Source organism: Eumetopias jubatus, unplaced genomic scaffold, assembly GCF_037043125.1.
Source record: "Eumetopias jubatus isolate StellerSeaLion01/CBP00866 unplaced genomic scaffold, mEumJub1_p1.0 scaffold_16, whole genome shotgun sequence".
In the NCBI taxonomy this organism is placed as follows: Eukaryota; Metazoa; Chordata; class Mammalia; order Carnivora; family Otariidae; genus Eumetopias; species Eumetopias jubatus.
In genome coordinates, this window is record NW_028274822.1 from 67,708,301 (window position 1) to 67,722,962 (window position 14,662).

At 42.2% G+C, this 14,662-nt stretch overlaps 1 protein-coding gene across 4 annotated transcripts in view; it reads left to right on the plus strand.

Moving 5' to 3' along the window:
• Positions 1-2,051: 2,051 nt before the first annotated feature.
• The window catches only part of CABIN1 (calcineurin binding protein 1), a 151,558-nt gene continuing 138,947 nt past the window's right edge, over positions 2,052-14,662 (plus strand). For 3 of the 4 annotated variants that reach the window (XM_028094169.2, XM_028094172.2, XM_088019652.1), the window contains exon 1: positions 2,052-2,117. The gene's annotated coding sequence lies outside the window, so the exon portion shown is untranslated. The remainder of the gene's footprint in view (positions 2,118-14,662) is intronic. The other variant, XM_028094171.2, reaches the window with a different exon arrangement.

A 14,662-nucleotide genomic window follows, 5' to 3' on the forward strand; every position in this document is an offset into this window, starting at 1 on the left:
GCAGCCTGGAGGTCCTCCTCTCCATGCCCGTGTGCTGGCTGATAGGGCTGGCAGCTGGCCCAGGCTGTGTCTTCCTGCAGATTTTGCTGACCAGATACATGTTCCTGTCCTCAGCTTGGGCTGGCCCATGCAGCTCATAGAATGCTGTGCCCAGCAGGGGAGCAGAACACCTTGGCTTCAGGGACCTCTCCTGGGCATTCCCAAACTCCCATCTTCTCCCATGAGTCTTGCTGAGAATCCTCTGTAGCTGTGCACCTTGTAAAAGCCGTGTTCTGGAATAGCAAGCCTGGAAATGCAATGTCTGCCACTAGAAAAGGAATGAATGCAATTGCCATCTAAATACTATATCACGCTTTCACATTTCAGGGAATATACGGGCAGGGTTGGGGGAGCCCAAAGGGTGTCCTTTTCAGTTTCCTTCCAGATGCTCGATGCAGAGTTTACATGCCATGACCCTTAGACACGTTGGTGAGCACTCTGTTTACCTATAGAGTTGAAAGTCTCATCGTTCTTGTCTTAGTACACCTGTGAAATGCCAAATTGAGATTTTTTTTTTTTTTAGCCTATGCTGTCAACATGGTAAAGTTAGTTTCCAGTGGCGTGTTCTTGTGCTTGTGGTATTTGTACCTGACCACTACTGTGGACTCTCATTAAAACCTAGCACTTGGAGTTCTTCCCTTTGGCTCCCTGTCCCAAATGTTCCGTCGCTCATTCCCTTTGCCAACATGGGTGTCCTGCTTCCCAGAGGGGCTCAGGGAATGTTCATGGATTGAATCTGAATGAATGGTTGAAGTGCCCAAGGAGGGGTTCAGGCCTAACCCTAGAGGGGACATAAGGCAGCAGCCTCCTATGTGGTCCACCTTAAATGTCTTAGCCCCACTGTAGTGAGAGTGATGTCATCTGCTTGCTGTGGGCGACTGTCCCCTCCCCCTCCACATTATCCCCACTGTGGCCCTGAACTTTGCCCCCTGGTATTACTGTGCTGCCTGAGGATCCTGCATGGCCTGCCCTGTTTCTCACCTCCAAAAGCTTGCCACACAGCGCCCTGCTGCATGGACTACCCTTCCCATCTTTTTCTTTTTTTTTTAAGATTTTAGTTATCCATTCAAGGGGGGTGGGGATTGAGAGAGGGCACAAGCAGGGGGAGCAGCAGGCAGAGGGAGAAGCTGGGTCCCCACTGAGCAGGACTCTGGGATCATGACGTGAACGGAACGCACACGCTTACCTGACTGAGCCACCCAGGCGTCCCATGACTCCATTACTTTTGCAACTCCTGGGTATCACAAAACTTTATTGTTCTGAACTGAAGCTATGAGTTCTTCACCATGATTTTATCGTCTTTACGGACGGCCAAAGAGAAAGCCATAGTATCCATTCCTAGTTAAATCATTTTTGCTGGACGCAAGCAACTATGAATTTCAACCACCGCTTGTAAAACCTTTCCCTAAAAGGCATAGCTCCCAAGGGTTTAACCTCTCAAGCCGAGGCCGTTTCCGGAAAACTTTCAATGCTGACTCCTCTTTTCAGGTTTGGAATTCTGTCACTCCCTCCTCAGCCCGTTCATTTACCCGATCTTGAATTTTTGTGATTTTTATCTTTGTTTCAGTAGTTCATTGTATCTGTGCCTTTTGGGCTTCAAATCCTCTTCAGAAAGAGGTGAGGCACGGGGTATATAAAGGAGAACGCTCCTTCTACCCTGATTCCCCCTAAGTGTTCCCCAAGTTTCCATTGCCTTCAGAGCACCTGTCCCAGGTTGTAACAAATAGTAACACCGCCCAACATTTAGCGACTGCTCAGGGCCAGGCACCAAACTCTGCGTTTCCCAAATATTACAAGAGGTGGGGGAACAGAGGTCGGAACCTCAAGCCGGCGCTCGGAGCCCACCATAGTTCGAATGCCCAAATGCCGGGACCGGGAGGGTTTACACTCGCGCGCCCGGCTTCACGCAGTCCCCGGCGTCCCCGAGAGCTCGCCCCGTGGGGCGAGCGGCGCGTGCGCCTTCGCTGATTGGCTAGCGGAGCCGGTACCGAAACCAATGGGAGCGCGCCTTATTGTCAGGCGCTCAGCCGGCCGGCGCGGGGGTCGGGGCAGGCCGGCCGTTGCCGTGGAGACGCCTGGTAAGTTCCCGTGTGGCTGGTTTGGGGGCATCCCCCGGGTGGGGGCGCGGCTCTGCTGAACCAAGGAAGGGAGCAGAGGCGCGGGCTTGAGGGGCGGTGGGCGCGGGGCCGCGGCCGGTGCGGACGCGGGGGAGGGGAGCGCCTCCGGTAGCCTGAGTGCCACATTCGGGGAAACCGAGGCTGGAGGGCGGGAGCGGCGAGGCCAGGGCTCTTGGCTTCCTCGCGGGTCTCTTGACGGCTCTTGCCGTCACCCTGGGGTCCCTAGGACGGGCTCCAGCCTCGGGAATAGTTCTCGGTGACAGCAGCGGGAGCCACCATTGATTCTGCGTCTGCCGGGTGTTGAGCCCGGTGCTAACCCTTTACTTCACTTAACGTCCTTTTAGTTCACCTTCCCAGCAGCCCTGCTAGGTGAGTGCTGTTAATAGCGCCATTTATACGGGTGGAAACAGAGGCCCAGATGAGGTGAAGGGTCTTGTCCAGAGTCAGCCAACTAACTGTGTCAGCCCAAGTCTAGACTGAAAAAAAAAATTTTTTTTAAGATTTTATTCTTAAGCAGTCTCTACACCCAATGTGGGGCTTGAACTTATAACCCAGAGATGAAGCGTTGCATGCTCTACCGACTGAGGCAGCCAGGCACCCGTAGACTGAAAATCTTGAGTGCACTGCTTCCCAGGAGGAGGAGGAGGAGGACCCCAGTTAGGTAGAGCCTATTGACGCTCAGGTGTCTGCACAAGTGATTTAGGAGCCACTGAACTCTTTGGGGCCTGGGTTACTATGGGTCTGTGGTTCATAACTGTGGGACTTAGGGTTTCATGCAGCTAAAGTTCCTTCTATGAGATTCATAACTGTGGTTAGAACTAAAATATCCTTTGAGTGGTCTCCTTTAGAGGTCGGCAAACTTATGTTTTAAGTGTAATAATGCTTATAATATTAATATAATTATATCATAGTATGTTGTGAATATAATAAGCGTATTTATAATAGTGAGTATTTTAGGCTCAGGGGGCCTACTCTGTCTACTCAGTTTTGGCATTGTACATTGGATACAGGCAGAGACAATAGGTAGGCGGGTGGCAGTGCTCCAATAAAATTTTATTTATGGACACTGAAATTTGAATCTTATGTAATTTTTATATAATTTTCATGTGTCATGAATTTTTTCATCCATTTCAAAATGTTAAAACTGGGGTGCATGGGTGACTCAGTTGGTTAAGCTTCTGCCTTCGGCTCAGGTCATGATCCCAGCAGCCTAGGATCAGCCCCAAATCCGGCTCCCTGCTCAAGCGGGGAGCCTGCTTCTCCCTCTCCTCCTGGCTTGTGCTCTGTGTCTCTCTCTTTCTCAAATAAATAAATAAAATCTTAAAAAAAAAGTCAAAACCATTCTTTGCTCCTAGGCTGTACAAAAACGGTAGGCTGATTAGCTTGCTGACCCCTAATCTAGCCCAAGACCTCATAGGATGGAGGAAACTGAGATTCAGAGAGGGGTCTCTTATGCCAAGCTAACCACACAGCCGGGAAATAACACAACTCGGCCTAAACTCTAAGCTTCCTGACTCCCAGACCAGAGCATGTCAGGAAACACTACTGCTTATCACTGACTGGGTCAAGGTGCTGAGGTACTTAAGGTGTGCTGTTCTTTATCATGTGTTCTTAAGGCCATGGAAACCATGGTCTAAAGAGTTTGGACATTTGTGACATTAAACTCCTAAATGTGCTATTCTAGGATAATATGATTACTGGGCTGGGAGTCTGAGAAATGAATAGATATTTTCTTTCTTTATTAAATGGCTGCTTTTTTTTTTTTTGGCTCCTTTTAGTGGGTTTCTGGGGTTTATGGTGAATAATACAGACATGGTCCCCATCCTCACATTGCTTACAGATGATGAATACATAATCTCAAGTGCTCAAGTGGCTATTTCTTTTTAAACTGTTTATTTTAAACTAATTTTAGATTTAGAGAAAAGTTGCAACAATAATACAGTGTTTCCTTATTTCCTTCACCCTGCTTCTCCTAATGTTAACATCTTACAGAAACATAATACAACTATCAAGAACAGGAAACTAATATTAATACAATATTATGAACCCAGTTGTAAACCTAGTTTGAATTTGACCAGTTTTGCACAATGTTCTAGTTTCCACTCTATGATTCTAACTTCCCATATTGCATTTAGTTATTGCTCCTTAGTCTCCTTAGTCCTTAACGATCACGTAGTTTTGTCTTTCTTAGCCTTGATATTTTTCAGGAGTACTGATCAGTTACTTTGTCTAATATCCCTCAACTTGGATTTGTCTAATGTTTTCTCATAATTCATGTGTGGTTATGCATTTTTGGCCAGAATAACAAACATTGTGTTGTCCTCAGTGTATCAAGGAGTTCAAGATGCTGATATGTCTTATCACTGGTGATATTTATCTTCATTGCTTGGTTTAGTTGGTGTCTGCCAGGTTTCCATACTATAAAGTTACTATCTTTCCCTTTAATAAGTATCTTGGGGGAAATACTTTGGAAGGATGGGAATTCTGGTTCTCACAAATTCATGCCCGCTGACCATAGTTAGCATCCATCTGTGGGTCTCTGTGGTGTTTGCCTAAAGGTAATTACCTGTTTCTTTCTTTCTACATTTATTAACTCAAATTCAATTAAAGGAAGAGCTAGCCCTTCTCTCATTTATATGTAATAGTATGGGCCCCATAGATACTCATTTTATTCCATGGGTTAAAATCTAATGTTACCATTATTTTGTTCACTGTTCTGGCTTTGTTTGTTCAGGATCTCCTTCAGGTTAGCTGCTGTGTCTTCTCAACAAACCCTCATCATTTTTTGGAGCATTTACTTATTTTCTGGCACCTCAAGATGTTCCAGACTCATCTTGTGTTTTCTCTGACCCAAACCTGGAATCACACTTCTTGTTGTCTTTAGCCTTCTAGTATCCCATCAAGATACTATTCTCCACAGTTCCTTAGGTTAGTTCTTTTCTTCTCATACCCTTCAGTGTGGTTATGTAATTTGTAATACAGTAGGTTCATTGTTAACGTTTGTATTTCATTTTGGGTTCCCCGTAGATCTCAGTTGGTTTTAATTATTTTTTGACTGGGAAACATGACTGTGGTTCTAAGAGTAAGAACTGTAACAAAGGTATACTCAGGGAAGTGTCACTCCCTCCCCCACCCCTGCCACCTTGTTCCTGTTTTCCCCTACCTTTCACCCCTTTCCCACTGATCCCCTGTAGCTAACTGATCTCTTTGGTGTCTGGATTATCCTTTCTTTTGCACAAATGCACAGGTGGTTGTGTATTTTCTTACATCCTCTTCTTTCGTATATGAAAAATGGCATGCTATAGATAATTGTGTTTGCTTTTTTCACTTAAAAATATGTCTTGAAAATCACCCATATGTGTTGATAGAGATCTTATTCATTTTTATTTATTTATTTTTAAAAAAAAATATTTATTTGACAGAGAGACAGTGAGAGAGGGAACAAGCAGGGGGAGTGGGAGAGGGAGAAGCAGACTCCCCGCTGAGCAGGGAGCCTGATGCAGGGCTCGATCCCAGGACCCTGGGATCATGAGCTGAGCCGAAGGCAGATGCTTAATGACTGAGCCACCCAGGCGCCCCTAGCGTGATGCTTTCACGGTTCATCCTGTTGTCAGTAGTCTATTATTTTTTTGGCTGGATGATATTCTATTGTATGGATATACCACATTTTATTTATCCAATTATCAGTTGATAGACATTTGGATTGGATCTACTTTTTGGTTATATGAATAATGCTGCTATAAACATTTCCTCATTAATTTTTACAGCTACATATTATTTCATTGTGTGGATGTACCATAGTATTCATCCACTATACTATCGATATCCATTTAAGTTGTTTCCAGTCTCTTGGAATTGCAAACAGTGCTGGAATGAATAACTCTTCGTATACGTATTTCATATTGTTGGAGGTACCTCTCTAGGATTGATTCCTAGAAGTCGAATTGCTGGGTTGAAAGGTAAGGAAGGGCATTTGTAATTTTGTTAGCTGTTGTTAAATTCCCCTCCAGAGTGGTTGTGCCAGTTTGCATTCCCATCAACAAGGTATGAAAATAGTGCCTGTTTCCTGACAACCTCCAACATGGTATGCTGTTAATTTTTGTGAATTTGGATTTTTGTGAGTGCAATAGTGCAATAGAAGTAGCGTCTCAGTGCTATTTTAATTTGCATTTCTCTAATTATGAGTGAGTATGAACATTTTTTCATATCCTTGAGAGCCAGTTGTATGTCTGTTTCTGTGAATTGTCTATTCATATAGTTTCCCTATTTTTCTATCAGGTTTTTTTTTTCCTTTGCTTGTGGTATAATACACTTAATATGAAATGTAATTTTTAAACTATTTTTAAGTGTACAGTTCATGGCATTAAGTACACCCACACTGTTGTGCAGCCATCACTACCATATGTCTTCCAGAACTTTTATTTCCATCTTCCCAAACTAAAACTGTGTACCTATTAAACACTCTCCATTCTTCCCTTCCCCCGGCCCTTGGCAACCACCATTTTACTTTCTGTCTCTATGAATTTGACTGCTTTAGGTACCTTGTATAAGTGGAATCACACACTGTCAGTCTGTGCTGGCTTATTTCACTTAGCATGTCTTCAAGGTTCATACGTATTATACCATGTGTCAGAATGTCCTTCCTTTTTAAGGCTGAATAATATTCCATTGTATGTATATACCACATTTTTTTGAAAAGTAGGCTCCATGACCAGTGTGGAGCCCAACGTGGGGCTTGAACTCATGACCCCAAGATCAAGACCTGAGCTGAGATTGAGTCAGATGCCTAACCGACAGACATCCAGAAGCCCCTTGTTTATTCATTCATCTGTGAGTGGACACTTGGGTTGCTTCTACCTTTTGGCTATTGTGAATAATGCTGTCTCCCTCAGTTTTTAAGAGCTCTTTATGTGTTTGTCTACAGTATATGTTGCAAATATTTTCTTCCAATTTATCAGTTGACTTTTGACTTTTTTTCTGATTAAACATTTTTTTCTGATTAATCTTTTTTCAATTTTATTGAGATATAATTGACATACAGCACTATACAAGTTTAAGGTATATAGCATAATGACTTGACTTACATGTATTGTAAAATAATTATCACAATTAGTTTTGCTAACATCCATCATCTCATCTCACCTCATATAGATACAAAAAAAAAAGAAAAGAAAAAATGTTTCTCTCTTGTGATAAGAACTCTTGGGATTTACTCTCTTAACTTGCAAATAAATCATATAGCAGTGTTTAACTCTAATTATCATGTACATTATATCCCTAGTACTTATTTATAACTGGAAGTTTGTACCTTTCAGCCACATTCATCCAGTTTTCTTCCCCACCCCTTCCCTACCTCCTGCCTCTGGTAACCACAAATCTGATATCTTCTATGAATTTGGGTTGTTTTGTTTTTATTTGTTTGTTTGGTTTTTAGATTGCCGTATAAGTGAGATCATATAGTATTTGTCTTTCTCTGTGTGACTTGTTTCACTTCGCATAATGCCCTAAAGGTCCATCCATTTTGTCACAAATGGCAGGGTTTCCTTCTTTTTTTATGGTTGAATAATATTCCATTGTGTGTGTGTATGTGTGTGTGTGTGTGTGTGTGTGTGTATGTATGTACGTACATATATATACACACATATGATTATGGATCCATAGATGGACGCTTACATTGTTTCCATGTCTTGGCTATTGTAAACAATGCTGCTAAGAACATGGGTATGCAGATGTCTCTCAGACATGGTGTTTCCATTTCCTTCAGATGCATTCCCAGAAGTGGGATTGCTGGATCATATAGTAATTCTATTTTTATTTTTTGAGGAACCTCCATTATTTTCCATAGGAGCTGTACCAATTTATAGTGCCACCAACAACACACACGGGTCCCTTTTCTCCACATTCTCACTAGCGTTTGTTATCTCTTGTCTTTTTGGTGATAGCCATTCTAACAGGTTTGTGAGATGATAACCCCTTGTGGTTTTGATTTGCATTTCCCTTATAATTAGTGATGAGCACCTCTTCATGGACCTGTTGGCCATATTTTATTTTCTTTGGAAAAATGTCTAGTCAGGTGCTTTGCCCATTTTTATTGGATTATTTGGGTTTTGTTTTGTTTGTTTTTTTGCTATTGAATTTTATGAGTTCTTTATATATTTTGGATATAAACCCTGATCAGATATATGTTTTGCAAATATTTTTCTTATTTTATAAGTTGTCTTCTCCTTTTGTTGATTGTTTCTTTTCCTGTGCAGAAGCTTTTTAGTTTGATGTAGTCCCACTTGTTTGTTTTTGCTTTTGTTGCTTGTGCTGATGTTTTTGTCATGCACAATTTAAAACATTTTTATGTAGTTAAATATATTAATTTTTTTTTTTTTACTGCCTCTGGATTTTAGATCATTATGAGAAAGACTTTCCATATACAGGGTTAAAGAGGAAATCATCCATGTTTTTTTCTAATATTTGTCTGGTTCCTTTTCTTTTCTTTTTTTTTTTTTTAAGATTTTTTATTTATTTATTTGACAGAGAAACACAGCGAGAGAGGGAACACAAGCAGGGGGAGTGGGAGGGGGAGAAGCAGGCTTCCTGCCTAACAGGGAGCCCGATGCGGGGCTCGATCCCAGGACCCTGGGATCATGACCTGAGCCGAAGGCAGACGCTTAATGACTTGAGCCACCCAGGCGCCCCATGTCTGGTTCCTTTTATTTTCATTTAGATCCCTAATCCATTTGGAATTTATTTATGTATATGGTGTGAGTTAAGGATCTAATTTTATCTTTTTCCGAATGGGTACCAATTTTTCCCAGCGACTCTTGTTACAATGTTCATTTTGATTCCAGTGATTTGAGATACCACCTTTGTCATATTTTACATTTTCATATGTACTCGAGTCTAATTCTGAACATGGTTTCTCTATGCATGTGCCACTACCACAGTTTTAAGTACTTAGGCTTTATATAGTATTCTTTAATGTGTGGTAGGGCTCATCCCCTCCTGCAGCTTTTCTTCACTGTTTTCCTAGGTATTTGTACATTTTTGTTTTTCCATATGAACTTTAGTATCAACTTGTGTAGTATCTTGTTGGTGTTTTTATTTGTATTGCATTCATTTCATAAGTTAACTTAGGGAGAACTGACATTTTTATAATGTTAAATCCTGTCCAAGAACAGAGGATGTCTTTCCATTTGTTCAACTTTACTCTTGTATCTTTTGGTAGTATTTTAAAATTTTCCTTGCATAGGTTGCACATTTCTTGTTAACTTTATTTCTAAATATTTAATCATCTTTGTTGCTATTACTAACAGAACTTTTCTCTATCATAATGTCTTCTGTTTATTTTTTGTTTATGTGAAAACTGTTGATTTTTGTATGTTAATTTTGTATCATGCTACTTCATTGAGTTCTTTTAAGTTTTATTGTTGATTTTGGGGTTTTCCAGGTATTCTATTATATTGTATAAAATTAACAATTGTTTTACTTCTTTTTTGTTTTTTAAGATTTTATTTATTTATTTGACAGAGAGAAACACAGCGAGAGAGGGAACACAGGCAGGGGAGTGGGAGAAGGAGAAGCAGGCTCCCCACCGAGCAGGGAGCCTCATGTGGGGCTATGACCCGAGCCAAAGGCAGATGCTTAACTGACTGAGCCACCCAGGTGCCCCCATCTAAATTTTAGAGTCACTTTGTCTATAACTACAAAAAACTCTACTGTGATTTTGGTTGGAATTGCATTAAATCTATATATCCCTTTGGGAAGAATTGGTATCTTTACTAGGTTGAGTCTTTCAGTCCAAGAATATGGTATGTCTTTCCATTTATGTAGGTCTTCTTTGAATTCTTTCATTATTGTTTTCTAAGTTTCAGAATATAGACTGTATGTATTTTTTTAGATTTATACCTAAGTATTTTATTTTTTTGGAACTATTATAAATGACTTTTTTTTTCCTTTCAATTTTGATCTCCAGTTGTTGCTAGTGTATAGAAATACAGTCACTTTTTTGGGTGTTGACCTTTACCCTGTGGCTTTACTACACTCACCTGATACTTCTAGGGCTTTATTTTATAGATTCTTTGGGATTGTCTATGTAGACAATTATGTCATTTGTGAATACGAGTGGTTTCATTTCTTCCTTTCTAATCTCTTTGCTTTTACTTCTTTTTCTTGTTTTATTGTAGTGGCTAGGACTTCTAGTACACTGTTGAATAGGAGTGATGAGAGTGGACAGCCTTGCCTTTTTCCTTATCTTAGGGGGAAAGCATTCAGTCTTTTATGGTTAATTATGATGTTAGCTGTAGGGGTGCCGTGGGTGGTTCAAGTTGGTTAAGTGTCCGACTCTTGATTTTGGCTCAGGTCATGATCTCACGGTTGTGAGATCGAGCCCTGCATTGGGCTCCACATTCAGCATGGAGTCTGCTTGAGATTCTTTCCCTCTCCCTCTGCCCCTCTACCTGCTCTCTCTACCCCCACCCCATCTGTCTGCCTCTCTCTCTCAATAAATAAATAAATAAATAAATAAATAAATAAATAAATATTTTAAAAAATTATGATGCTGGCTGTAGCTTTTTTGGTAAATGCCTTTTATCAGATTGAGGAAGTTTCCTTTTATTCCTGGTTTTCTTTCTTTCTTTTTTTAGATTTATTTATTTATTTATTTTAGAGAGATAGAGCGTGTGCATGAGTGGGAGGTGCGGAGGGAGAGGGAGAGGGAGAGAGAATCTTAAGCAGACTCCGCACTGAGCATGGATCCTGATGCCAGGCTAGATCGATCTCATGACCCTGAGACCACGACCTGAGCTGAAACCACGAGTCAGACACTTAACTGACTGCATCACCCAGGTGCCCCAATTCCTGGTTTTCTAAAAGTTTTCTTTCTTTTTATTAAAGATTTTATTTATTTGTCAGAGAGAGAGTACAAGCAGGGGGAGCAGAAGGCAGAGGGAGAAGCAGGCTCCCCACTGAGCAGGGAGCCCTATGCGGGACTTGATCTCAGGACCCCGAGATCATGACCTGAGCCAAAGGCAGATGCCCAACCGACAGAGCTACACAGGCGTCCCTCATTTTTTTTTTTTTTTAATCACTAATGGAGAACATAGTGTGTGATGATCATGTGCAGTAGGGGCCACATCAGAGGGGTAGGGGTCAGGGAAGCTCCTTGATGAAGCCCCTTTTGAGTTGGGATGGGAATGTTTCTCTTCACTCAGGAATGTCATAGTTCACAGTGTCACCTAAGCCATCGGTGAGCCGTTCCTCTGCATGGCTTCTGCAGCTTGGCTTGTCATACAAGGGGTATCCTGTGAATGACAAATGCTGGTCTTGGAGAAAGATTTGACTGAGAAATTAACTATGTCTCCCACTAAAACAGACAAGCTGCCTAGATACCACTCATCTGCTTGTTCATCCCTTCCTTTCTGGAGCACCTGTTTTGTGCCAGACATGCAGGTGCAAAGATAAATAAAACAGGACTATTTGGGAGCTTAAAGGCTGGTGGGTGGGAGAGACCCAGGGTAATTCCAGGGTGGAGGTGAGAGTATGTAGGGGAAATTGAGAAAGAACCTGCTCTTGCTGTATTAAGTCAGTGTAAGATTGTCAATTTTGAAAAGCTGTTTTATTTTTATGTCTTAGGTAAAAATTCTTATATGTACTGATATTTAAAAATCCAAGGTCAGTTTCAAGATAGTGATTGCTATGTACCATTGTGGCAAAAGTAAAAGGGATAATACAGTCCACGCTGCAGAGTTCCTGCAGTTACATCTCTCAGTGTGTATTGGAGTACCGTATTCTGGCTCATTCTTTCTTTTGCTACTGGGAATTGAAGGGGCTGAGGAAGAGTGGTAATGATAGGATAGAATTGAGGGTCTGCGGCAGAGGGGATCCTGGTCTCATGGGACTAATGTACATGATGAGTCATTGGGAGGATCATTTTTAAGGTTCCTCTTGAAATATTATGTGGACACTCACAAGTATGCCTCAGTTCCAGTGTGTAGCTGTGTCCAGCCTTCCCGCCTGCCAGCCTTAGGAGATAAGCATTATCATACCCATTTTGCAGATTAGGCTGAGGCTTAAGGATTAGGCTGATCTGCCCAAAGTCGCAATGCTAAAGAGGGACGAAAATATGACTCTAAGCCCTGTATTCTTTCTTTCCAGAGGCTGTTTTGAGTTTAAGTGAGATAACACAAATGTGCCTTGTAAGTGTCTGGGATGGACTATAGCAGTAGAAGTGTGGAGGGTACTGTATTTTTAGATTAAATTAAAGTTAGCACAGGAGCCCTTTTCGGTGGGGACAATTGGCTTGAGTTTTAGCATGGAACAATTTCTAAAGAACCAGGAAGGCTTTTATTTTTTCTTCAGCACCATGGGCTCCGTGAGGGTCTTCTGGCCCTGATCATAGTGCCCAAGGAGCTTTTGTTTCGAGGAATCTAGGGGCTTTCTTTATGGAGGCGGGTGGGCAGGGACTTGGGCAGCAAGCGGGGCCAGAAACCTCTCTCTCGACTTGGAGCTCACTGTTTTTCCCCTCCGACTTGACTGGTCATCTTACATTCAGTCTGTTCTGAGGAGGTATCTCCTGTCAACTCTGAAATGTGACCTACACCCATCCTGCTCCTGGGTGACACAGAAGCCCCAGGGGAAGGCACTGGCCCATCTAGCACAATCCCAGTGGTTGTTGGGTGCCTTCCTGCAAGGTGCTGCTGAGGCAGGAACAGGTAAGCTCTCCTCCTTAAGCAGTAGGTTGCCCCCGGCATGATGGCTGTATTGATGTTCTCCCACCTATGGATGTGGGTCCTGCTGCTGCCACACAGAGACCTGATCTCTCAGTCATCCTTGGGTCCTCCTCTTATTTTTCTCTCCATGAGGATTCAGGTGGCATCTGGGAAGACTTGCTGTGACCTGGGGCTAGCACCTGCCCTGTGGAGAGCCAGTTGGGAGGCCTATGGTTAGGTATCAGCACCACCCTACAACTTCTCTCCTGCACTCTTTACCCCTGGGTATAATTGTTTGCCCCTGCTTTCAGTTCTTTTGGGTATATACCCAGAAGTGGAAATGCTGGGTTATAAGGTAACCTTATGTTTAAGTTTTTGAGGAACCACCATACTGTTTTCCACAGCAGTGCATGAGGGTTCCATTTTCTCTACATCCTTGCCAGTGCTTGTTATTTTCTAGGTGTGTATTTTTTTTTCTTTTTCTAAAGATTTATTTATATGTCTGAGAGAGTGAGGGGGAGTGGCAGAGGGAGAGGGAGAGAGAAACTCAAGCAGACTGTGCACTGAGTGAGGAGCCTGACACAGGGCTCGAGCTCACGACCCTGAGATCAGACCTGAGCTGAAACCAAGAGTTGGATGCTCAACTGACTGTGCCACCCAGGTGCCCCCTATGTATGTATGTTTTGTTTTTTCTTTTTTTTGCAGACAAAGCTTTTAAAATTTTTTTTAAATTTAAGTTCAATTAATTTTTTAAAAGGTTTTTAATTTATTTTTTAATTTGAGAGAGAGAGCGAGCACGGGGGGGTGGGGAGGGGCAGAAGGAGAAGCAGATTCCCCATCGAGCAGGGAGCCTGATGGCAGGGTTCAATCCCAGGACCCTGAGATCATGACCTGAGCTAAAGGCAGCTACTTAACCAACTGAGCTACTCAGGCGTCCCATAAACTCAATTAATTAACTTACCATGTGTTATTAGTTTCAGAGGTACAATTCTGATTCATCAGCCTTATATGATACCCAGTGCTCATTACATCATGTGCCCTCCCCAATGTCTATCACCCAGTTAACACATTCCCCACCCCCCCTCCCCTCCGGCAACGCTGTTTGTTTCCTATGATTAAAAATCTCTTATGGTTTGTCTCCCTCTCCAAGTTTGTCTTGTTTTATTTTTCCCTCTCTTCCCCTATGATCCTCTGTTTTGTTTCTTAAATTCCACATATGAGTGAGATCATATGATAATCGTCTTTCTCAGATTGACTTATTTTGCTTAGCATTATACTCTCTAGTTCTATCCACGTCATTGTAAATGGCAAGATTTCAATTTTTTGATGGCTGAGTGGTATTCCATTGTGTATATATGTACCACATCTTTTTTATCCATACCACATCTTCTTTATCCATTCCTCTGTTGATATGTGTATTTTTTAGATGATAGTCTAGAGGCGGAGTTTTAAATGTACAGTTTCTACTTTTCTCTCTTTTTTTTCTGTATTGTATGGTGGTCACGGTGTTCATCAGGGCATAACTTACGGTGAAGCAGCAGCTTCCAGACTGGGCAGCAACATTCTTTTTTCCTAGATGTAGACCCAGGAGATAAAATAGCTATTAGCCTAGGGGAGGTTTGAGTCTTCCTTGCCTGTGAAAAGACTGTACTTCCTTTCTTTTAGGAACCCTTGGAGAATTCAGAGCCCGTGCTGGAAGCCGTGCTAGAAATCATTGCTGCCGTGCTGTTGGCAACAATAGCAGTCAATTCATGTTACCTGGATGGAGCATGCCTTCAGTCTGTCTGCCCAGGCTCACTCCCAGTGCTT